This window comes from Phyllostomus hastatus, unplaced genomic scaffold (genome assembly GCF_019186645.2).
Source record: "Phyllostomus hastatus isolate PE091 unplaced genomic scaffold, TTU_PhHast_1.1 phas_contig_209, whole genome shotgun sequence".
Classification (NCBI taxonomy): Eukaryota; Metazoa; Chordata; class Mammalia; order Chiroptera; family Phyllostomidae; genus Phyllostomus; species Phyllostomus hastatus.
Genome location: NW_025333735.1, coordinates 95026 through 104412, shown reverse-complemented (window position 1 = coordinate 104412; position 9387 = coordinate 95026).

The following is a 9387-nucleotide window of genomic DNA, read 5'->3' as shown; positions in this document are numbered from 1 at the left end:
GACAAACCACCCTTGAAAGAGGGTTGCTCCTGATTTCTATGGGGATGGGAACTTAGAATATAGTGGCTACTTTGTTCATGTGGGCATGGGACTTAAATGCCACTGTTTTCTTGAAAGGTGGGGAAGATGCACTCCTTGGAAACAGAAAGGAGTGGAAGACACAGGAATTAAGAACTGAAATCAGGATGGTGATGAGAAGGGTTTTTTTTTTCAGCATCCCAGTCTGTAATTTAAAAACTTTACTATTATAGATGGGGGCAGCTGGTATTCTCCCCTAATACTTGGAAAAGCTTCAAAAATGCCAATTCATTTCACCTGTGCCAAGTGCAACCCGGAACCAGGACCAGGGTTGAGGGTGCTCCAACCCAATCAAGAAGGAAGCTGCTGTAGTAGAACACTTTGGTGTGGGAGAAGAGGGAGAGGAGGAGGGCAACTGGGCACCTCTGGAGGATCAGGAATAAGGACCTACCAACTAGTGGATTCCTGGTAGGCATTCGATAATGTTTGTGGAAGAAATCATTACCGAAATTGAAACCCCAGAGGAAGGAAGCTGGGTAACCGGTTAATTTACTCCTGCCCCACCTGGAGAGTCACCTATCTGTCATAACCTAATTAGGATTTCTTTTATATTAAAATAAAAGTAGCTTAGGTAGACCATTCTTCCTTTGTTAGTGTAGCATTGGCAATTTATAAAGTATTTTCATCAACATTTTTCCTATTTAATCTTTGTATCTAATCCTGAAATTAAAACACACACACACACACACACACACACACAACTGGGGTTTTATCACCTAGGAATCAATGACCCAGACTAGCATTTACCAGAACTTCTGGTTTGTTAGTATCATCACTTTTATTTAACTTATGTGAATTAATTAAAACATTTAATTAAATCATGTATTTTAATTCACTCAACTATTGTAACTTAAAATTTTATTTCATTTTTAATTTATCTTTACTTTTTTTCAATTACCATTTACTGTGAAGGGGGGTCCACCTGCAAAGCCCCTGTCCGCCGTGGATGAGAATAAGTCTATCAAGACATGATCTGCTTGGAGAAGAAAGGTGGCCAGTCTCTCAAAGGAGAAGCACCAAGAGCCTGTTCCCCAATGGGCTTTTATTGGGTTTATTTGCATAGGAATACAGGGCATATACATAAAGCTCATCAATCATTGTTAGGCAGTAATGATCAAACAATAGATAACACTCAAGAACTATGAGGGCTTATTTTGAGTCAGTGTCAGATAGCTAAAGGGCCATAAAATTTTGGGGAAGCAAACTCATTTCAGGCTTGGACCCTTATCATAAATTGAGGGTATTAGCAAAGTAGGTTTCAGATGATTTTATGCATTCTTTCTTAGGCCTGATCACCCCGGGGAACCCACCCTTCCCAGAACAGGGCCACACCCACCTCCAGCAGTGTTTCAGGCTTAAGTCAAGCAGGGGAAGTCAGGTAGCCAAGAGAGGAGATTTCTCACAGCCAGAATGAGGACTCAGGCTATGTCAGAGCTGAGGGGAGAGGGTCATCACCCCTTTTTCTATAGCCCCCAAGTCCTTCCCTGAGTACCCTTTTGTGACGGTGCCTGTCTTAGGTCATCGCTCCTTTGAGGAATCTTATGCATCCTTGGCTAACCAGTTATCTGCCCAGGGCCAAGCAGGATGAGGTGAAAGGGAGCAGAGGTGGTGCCCCTACAAGGAAGATAAGCTTTGTCTCCTAAGTGACTTATGGTCCCAAGATCTTTTTACTCAGCCTTAGCCACCAGGGATTATAGCTTCTGAAACCAGGCAGGGCAGTTCCCAACAATTTACATTCAGTGTTATTCTGTGTTAGTTTCAGATATAAAAATTTATTTAAAAGTTTAGTCCTGGCTGGTGTAGCTCAGTGGATTGAGTATCGATTTGCGAACCAAAAGATAGCCGCTTTGATTCCCTGCTAGGACACAGGCCTGGGTTGCAGGCCAGGTCCCCATTTGGGGGCGAACAAGAGGCAACCAAATGATGCTTCTCTCCCTCTCTCTCCCTCCTTTCTCCACTCTCTGAAAATAAATAGATAAAATATTTTTTAAAAACCACAAAAGTTTATATAATTACCGTGAAATCACAATATGATGTGTTAAAGTTCTTCTAAACTATAAAATGTTTTTTATAGTTTAAAAAGATTTTTTAAGTTGCCATTTAAAAAAAAATATTGAAGTATAATTATATACCATAGAATTCATCTGTTTAGAAGTCAGTGATTTTTAGTAATTTTACCAAGTTGTGCAACCATACCCACGATCCAGTTTTAACATATTTCTGTCATCCCAATGAGGTCACTCAGGCCACACCCAGTGAACGCCCCTTCCACTTTCAGTCTCAGGAACCACTTACCTACTGTCAGTCTCTACAGATATGCCTTATCTGGGCTTTCCGTATAAATGGAATCATATGATAGATATGCTATGTTTGGTGTCTGGCTTCTTTCCCTTGGCATAAGATTGTAGAGATTCATTAGGTTTATCTTGTGGCCTCACTTTTAGAAACTTTGATATCTAAGTGTCTTATAAAAATGTCTGTACCATGTTGTTGGAAAAGATGAAAATTTCCTAACCTAAGCAAGGATTAACAAATACTTGTTTGGAAATTATATGGCATATTCTGCTGAACTAGGAGGAACAAAGGATTCAGTGAAATGTATGACTGGGTCTGACTTGGACTCTTTAGGAAATGGGATGAAATGTCTAGAATATAAGACAAGATTTATACGCCTAGTGGTTAAGGAGCCGTATGTGTTACTTTTAGAAATATGAGGATTTTAACTTTCAGTTTTTTAAATCATGTATGAAGTTCAAATACACTAAACTAAGCATTTATAGAGAATAATGTAATAAATCCTTATGTACCCATCATCCTTAAACAATATCAAGATTGCTGCATTTGTTTCATGGGTCCTTTATGTCTCTAGTTTTCTCCTTTTGCTAAAATATTTTAAAAGCAAATCCCACATATCACCTTGACCCATACATACTTTAATGTACATTTCTAAAAAAATGATGACTTTCAACCTTTTTAACATAGCATTATAATGCAGACTACCTTCCCAATGATATCTTTACATACTACGTTCTCAGTTGGTGGTTATCCTGGGTCTGTTCCTTGGTGTTTGGTTTCATCAGGCAGCAGAGTAGGACTGCTGAAGGTGGCGAGGAGCCAGAAAGGGAAAAGGGAGGGCTCCACACGGAGCTTTAAGAGCTAGTCGAGTTCTCGAAAGTAGACCTAAGGTCCGTGTGCATTAGGCCATTTGTCAGTCACCTCACATTCATTATCTTATCAAATTATTGATTATCTTGTCAGGCAAGTATTATTATTCTCCTCCTATAGGCCTAGGGAGGTTGAATAGATAAATTGCCCAGGTTCACACAAGTTAGAGGTGGCGGTAGAGTTCATTCAAAGTAAGAAATGACTGGCTTTAAACTTTCCCATTTCTACGCTTGCCTACTATGTAACTGTTATTGTAAGACTGTACTTTTAGGCCCAAATGACCATTCTCTGGGAAATACAGATTGGCAGTCACTATTATTTTGATCCTTTAATAATAGCTATAAACCTTTGTTAAATTCAAATAGAAGTAGTAATAAGAATTAATAATGATAATAATAGTAGCAAACATTCATATAGTGCTTACTATGTGCCAAGTACTATTTTAAGACTTTTTATACATTAACCTATTTAACCTTTCCAACAACTCCATGATTTGGACACTATTATTGCCCCCATTTTATGAATGGAAAAACTAAGGTACAGAATGGTTAAGTAACTAGCTTGAAGTGACACAGCCAGTAAATGACAGAAGAGGGCTTTGAACTCTGGCAATCTGGCTCAGATCAATGAAGTAGGCTTCCTAATAGAAACTCAATATACAAAAATGCAGATTTACAGACTTTAAGATCAGGGAATGGATTCAACAAGTAGTGGGCCTCCAGCATCCATGTGGGCTTCGTTTTAGGGGGCAGCTCTGCTCTAAAATATTCTGGCCAGCTGTCTACATAAGGACATTTGTGTTTGTCCGATCATGAGCTGCCTAAACTGAAATGTGCCTGGCTCATATCCTATTGCTAAAAGTACTTGTATATATGACCTGGAACCTAACTTTTCCATTTGTTTGTTTGTTAATTTACTTGAAATCTTCGATTTGCCAGTATTGGTAGCTTGTCCTCCATTTAAGAATATATCCAATATTTCACTGAGAAAAGCCAGAAACTTCTCAGAAGTGCTAGAAAGTAGAATATAGGCTTAAAACATTAATAAATAGAAAATATTAACTGTCAGTTATTCCTTACAGAATCAGGGAGGAAGACTGATAAAGATTAATTCACTTCCAATTCAATGTTCAGCAAGCAGTAGTTTTCTTTTAAATTTCTAAATCACTCTGATAAAAGCAAACCAAAATAATTCCAAGTGGTTTATATTTATAGCTTGTGACTTTTTAAATTAGTATTTTTCCAAGTCATATTTGGCATTGTGTGACTTCAAAAGATAAGCTGCATTATTTAGTGTTTTTTGTTTTATGTCTGAAAGCTAATAATTTTTCCCCAAGTAACAACTTTTTCATTCTATAATAAAAAACTACTGGTGGGGGGGGTGCAGACAATACATGAGACTATAATTTCCTAAAAATGTTCTTAATTATGTTTATTTTATTTATTTTTATTTTTAATTACTTTATTGTTCAGGAACTACTTCATTATGTTTATTTTAGTGTAAATAACATTTTCTTTTAAAGTCCTACTAATGGTTTTCAAATGCCCTGATGAACAATCGGAGGAGATGAAAACATGAAACATGTCCGTATTTACATGACTTGTTACTTGACACTTTCTTAAAGACTCAATTTCAACATTGGATGTTTGTTATTTCCATTAAAATCACATGTGAAAAACCTTACTGTATAAAATATGTACCTACTTTCAAATAATCTCAAATTCTTTGAATATGAGATCAAAACTCTGATACTATTAATTATAAAGTATGACCATGTGAAGAGAAGTAGAATTGCTTCTCTCATTAGTCATGAATTGCTCACAGTGTTATAAATTGATACAAACCTTTTAGAACTCAATCTGGCAATACTTCAAGAAAGATTTAGATGTTAAAACCTCTTGAGCCAGTAACCCCTTCTGAGAACCAGAGTAAAAAAATAATCTAGAAGATGGGATACTACGTTCATGAAGATGTCCATTGTAATATTATTTCTAATAATAGAAAATTAGAAACAAACAAAATTCTAAAAATAGAAACATTGTAACTTTGGTTATAAAGTTTTAAGACAGGAAACTACCTATACCTTTGAAATAGGAGAATGATATACAAAAAGTCCCTAAAATCTTACTGCAGTTTAGGTGTTGAAATCAACCGGCGAACCAAGGACCTTTTCTAAACAATGCTTTACCCAGGCCGATCTGTTACTTTGGGTGCTTGCAAATAACTGTAGTGACCTCACTGAGGACCGAGGCATCCTACTTTTCTTTGGACCTTTGTGACTAACCTTTTACACACAGAAGACACCCAATAAATGTTGGTTTGTATGTGTTATTGGTGGATTGAATGAAAGCCTATATTTTGATGTAGTCCCATCTATGTATTTTTTTCTTTTGTTTCCCTTGCCTGGGGAGATAAATCCAATAAAACATTGCTGTGAGCAATGTCCAAGATTTTGCTGCCTATGTTTTCTTCTACAATTTTTATAGTTTTGGGCCTAACATTTTAGTCTTTGATCCATTTTTAATTTATTCTTATGTGTGATGTAAGAAGATGGTCTAGTTTCATTTTTCTGCATGTATCTGTCCAATTTTCCCACGCCATTTATTGAATAAACTATCTTTAGCCCACTGTATGTGTTTGCTTCCTCTGTGACGTACTGACTGGCCCTAAAGGTATGGGTTAATTTCTGGGCTCTCTATTCTGTTCCATGATCTATATGTCTGTTTTTATGCCAGTACCATGTTGTTTTGATTACTATGGCCTTATTGTTGAAAGACTATATTTTAAAATATCATCATTCTGATTGTTCTTCATAATAATTAAACCAAATTAGTGAGGTTTACCAAGGGAGTTTTCCCATTATAGTTAGCTTTTTTCCTTTTTCTCCCACATGCTTTCTCTCTTCTACAAAATTATCAACTATACCTCTTGATTCTCACTATTTTCTGACCTTTCCTACCTTGGGTTTTGCTCTTTCACTTAATAAGATGGATGAACCCTGCTCCAGCTTCTGTGAAATAAAAACATTTGCCATTCACCATCCAACCACGCATCTTGGCTAAAATAGATAGTCGCTGCACAATGTCTTATGTCAGACATCACAAGAGTCCATGATATCGTCACCAGTACCATTATTATCTAAGTATTAACAATGTTCTCACTGCTAAACCAAGTCTCTTGGTGAGTGTTTTAAATGACAGTGACAAGCAATCCCCAAATATAACTTAACACAGGGAGTGTCTGGTACACCATCGGTTATATAGAACACTAGGGTTCTATAGAACACTAGGGTTCATGTTTACTACGGTGGGTATTTCCAAGTTAAAAAATGAAAGTTAGCTTGAATGTAACTTTTCTATTAAAACCACTGAAACCACAATGGGTTAGCCATCATCTACTGATTTTAGTAATGCTATTTTACGGCATGTGCATCAAGAAGCAGTATAAAAGCTGTGTAAAGCCCATGACATGCTATGCATTCATCTGTTCTAACCCAGTGTTCTGACCGCTCAGGCTACTTTTGTGACAATCTCAGCAAATGCGTACTCCTAACATATCTATGGATTATCATCACTACTTTTTCAATATGTTAAACTCTCTTTGTAGTCCTACATTGTTGTCTATTTTGTAAACGAGAGATTGGTTATATGTTCTGCTTTTTTCCTGTTATGTGGAATATAATGTGAAATGGTACAAAGCTGAAAGCCTTTCCTCTAAGATCAAGAACAAGACAAGGATGTCCACTCTTATAATTTTTATTCAGTGTTATATTGGAAGACCTAGCCAGAGCAACTGGGCAAAAAGAAAAAAGAAAGAAAGAGAATCCAAATAGGAAAGGAAGAAGTAAAAGTGCCATTATTTTCAGATAACATAATATTTTGTATATAAAACCAAAATGGCACAAAAGAACTGTTAGAACTAATTAACAAATTCACTAAGTTACAAGTTAAAAATAATGATATATGAAAATCTGTTGTTTTTCTATATACTAATAACAAACTATCAGAAAGACAAATAAAGAAAATAATCTCATTTACAAGTGCATTAAAAAACTAGCAATAAATTTAACCAAGAATGTAAAAGATCTGTGTATTGAAAACTGCAATACATTATGAGACAAACTAAAGCAGACACAAATAAATTGAAAGATATTCCATGCTCATGGATTAAAAAAATCAATATTGTTAAAATGTCCACACTACCCAAAGCAATCTACAGATTAAATGCAATCCCTATCATAATTCCAATGCCATTTTTCAAAGAAATAGAACAAATGATCTTAAAATTAGTGTGGAACCAAAACAAAACAAAACAAAACCCTGAATAACAAAAGCAATTTGGAGAAAGAAGAGCAAGCTGGAAGGATCATGCTCCCTAATTTCAAACTACATTACAAAGCTATAGTAATTAAAACAGTATAGTATTGGCATAAAAACAAACACACAGATTAATGTAACAGAATAGAGAGACCAGAAATAAACCCACACATAAATGGTTAGTTCATTTATGACAAAGGAGCCAAGAATATACAATAGAAACAAAGACAGTCTCAAAATTGGATAACCACATGCAAAGGAATGAAATTCAGCCACTATCTTACACCACACACAACAATTAAATCAAAATGAATTAAAAACTTGAACATGAGACCTGAAACCATAAAACTCCTGGAAGAAAACATAGGCAATTAACTCTGTGACATAGGTCTTGGTGATGATTTTTTTAATCTGACAGCAATAGCAAAAGCAACAAAAGTAAAAATAAATAAGACCATATCAAACTAAAATGTTCTGCAAAGCAAGGGAAACCACCAACAAAATGAAAAGGCAACCTACCGAATGGGAGAAAATATTTGCAAATTATATATCTTATTAGGGGCTAATATCCAAAATATATAAAGAGCTCCTACAGCTCACTAACAAAAAAACAAACAATTTGATTACCAGATGGGCAGAAGATCTGAATAGACATTTTTTTCCAAAGACAGATGGCTTAATAGGTACAGGAATCGATGCTCAACATTATTAATCATCATGGAAATGCAAATCAAAACCACATTGAGATACCACCTCACGCCTGTTAGAATGGCTGTTAACCGAAAAGACAAGAAATCAACAAGTGTTGGCAAGGATATGGAGAAGAAAGAACACTTGTGCACTGTTGGTGGGATTGTAAATTGGTACAGCCACTGTGGAAAACAGTATGGAGGTTCCTCAAAAAACTAAGAATAGAATTAGCATATGGTCTAGCAAGTGCACTTCTGGACAGTTATCTGAATAAAACAAAAAAATTAACTTGAAAGGATATTCACCCCTATGTTCACTGCATTATTATTTACAATAGCCTAAAACATGGAAAAAGCTTATGTGTTCATTAATGGATGATTGGATAAAGAAATTGTACATATTTTATATGTAATAGATTATTCAGCCATAAAAAAGAGGGAAATCTTGTCATTTGCAACATCATGGATGAACCTCAAGGACATTATGAAATAAGTCAGACAGAAAAAGTCAAATACCATATAATCTGTTATATATGGACCATTTAAAAACATACCCACATAACCAAAATACCTGCAAGCTTCTATATACAGGGAACATGTTGGTGGTTGTGAGAGGTGGAAAGAATGGGTGAACACAGGGTCAAAATGTAAAAAGAAAATAATAAAATGAGGAAAAATAGTCCCCACAAACCCAAGGTCACATGTTTGATTTCACAATAATCTGTGAATTTCCCACTAAACTAAATGATCACAAATTTCTACATCTAATATACACAACTAGACTTGATTCTTTCAAATTTTCATAAAATTGTTCCGTAGTAATATGATATGAGTTCTACTTTAAGTTAATGAGAATTTACTTATGAGTTACTTTCAAACAACTGAACTACACTATGATATGATCATACACCTTTGAGTCCTTTTATTTGGAACTCAAAAGTATTTGGATCTATTAATATTCCATTTAATTGACTATGAATAAGAAGAGATTATGTGACTTAAAATCAATTATTTAGTGTTGCAGACAGCTATTCCCATTTCCTGAACCAAAGGTTATGCCCCAATGCAGCGCTGGGATGTCAATGCTGTTTCTCACTACAGTGGAGTTCATTCAGTTCCTCCTACTTCCCACGTTCCTC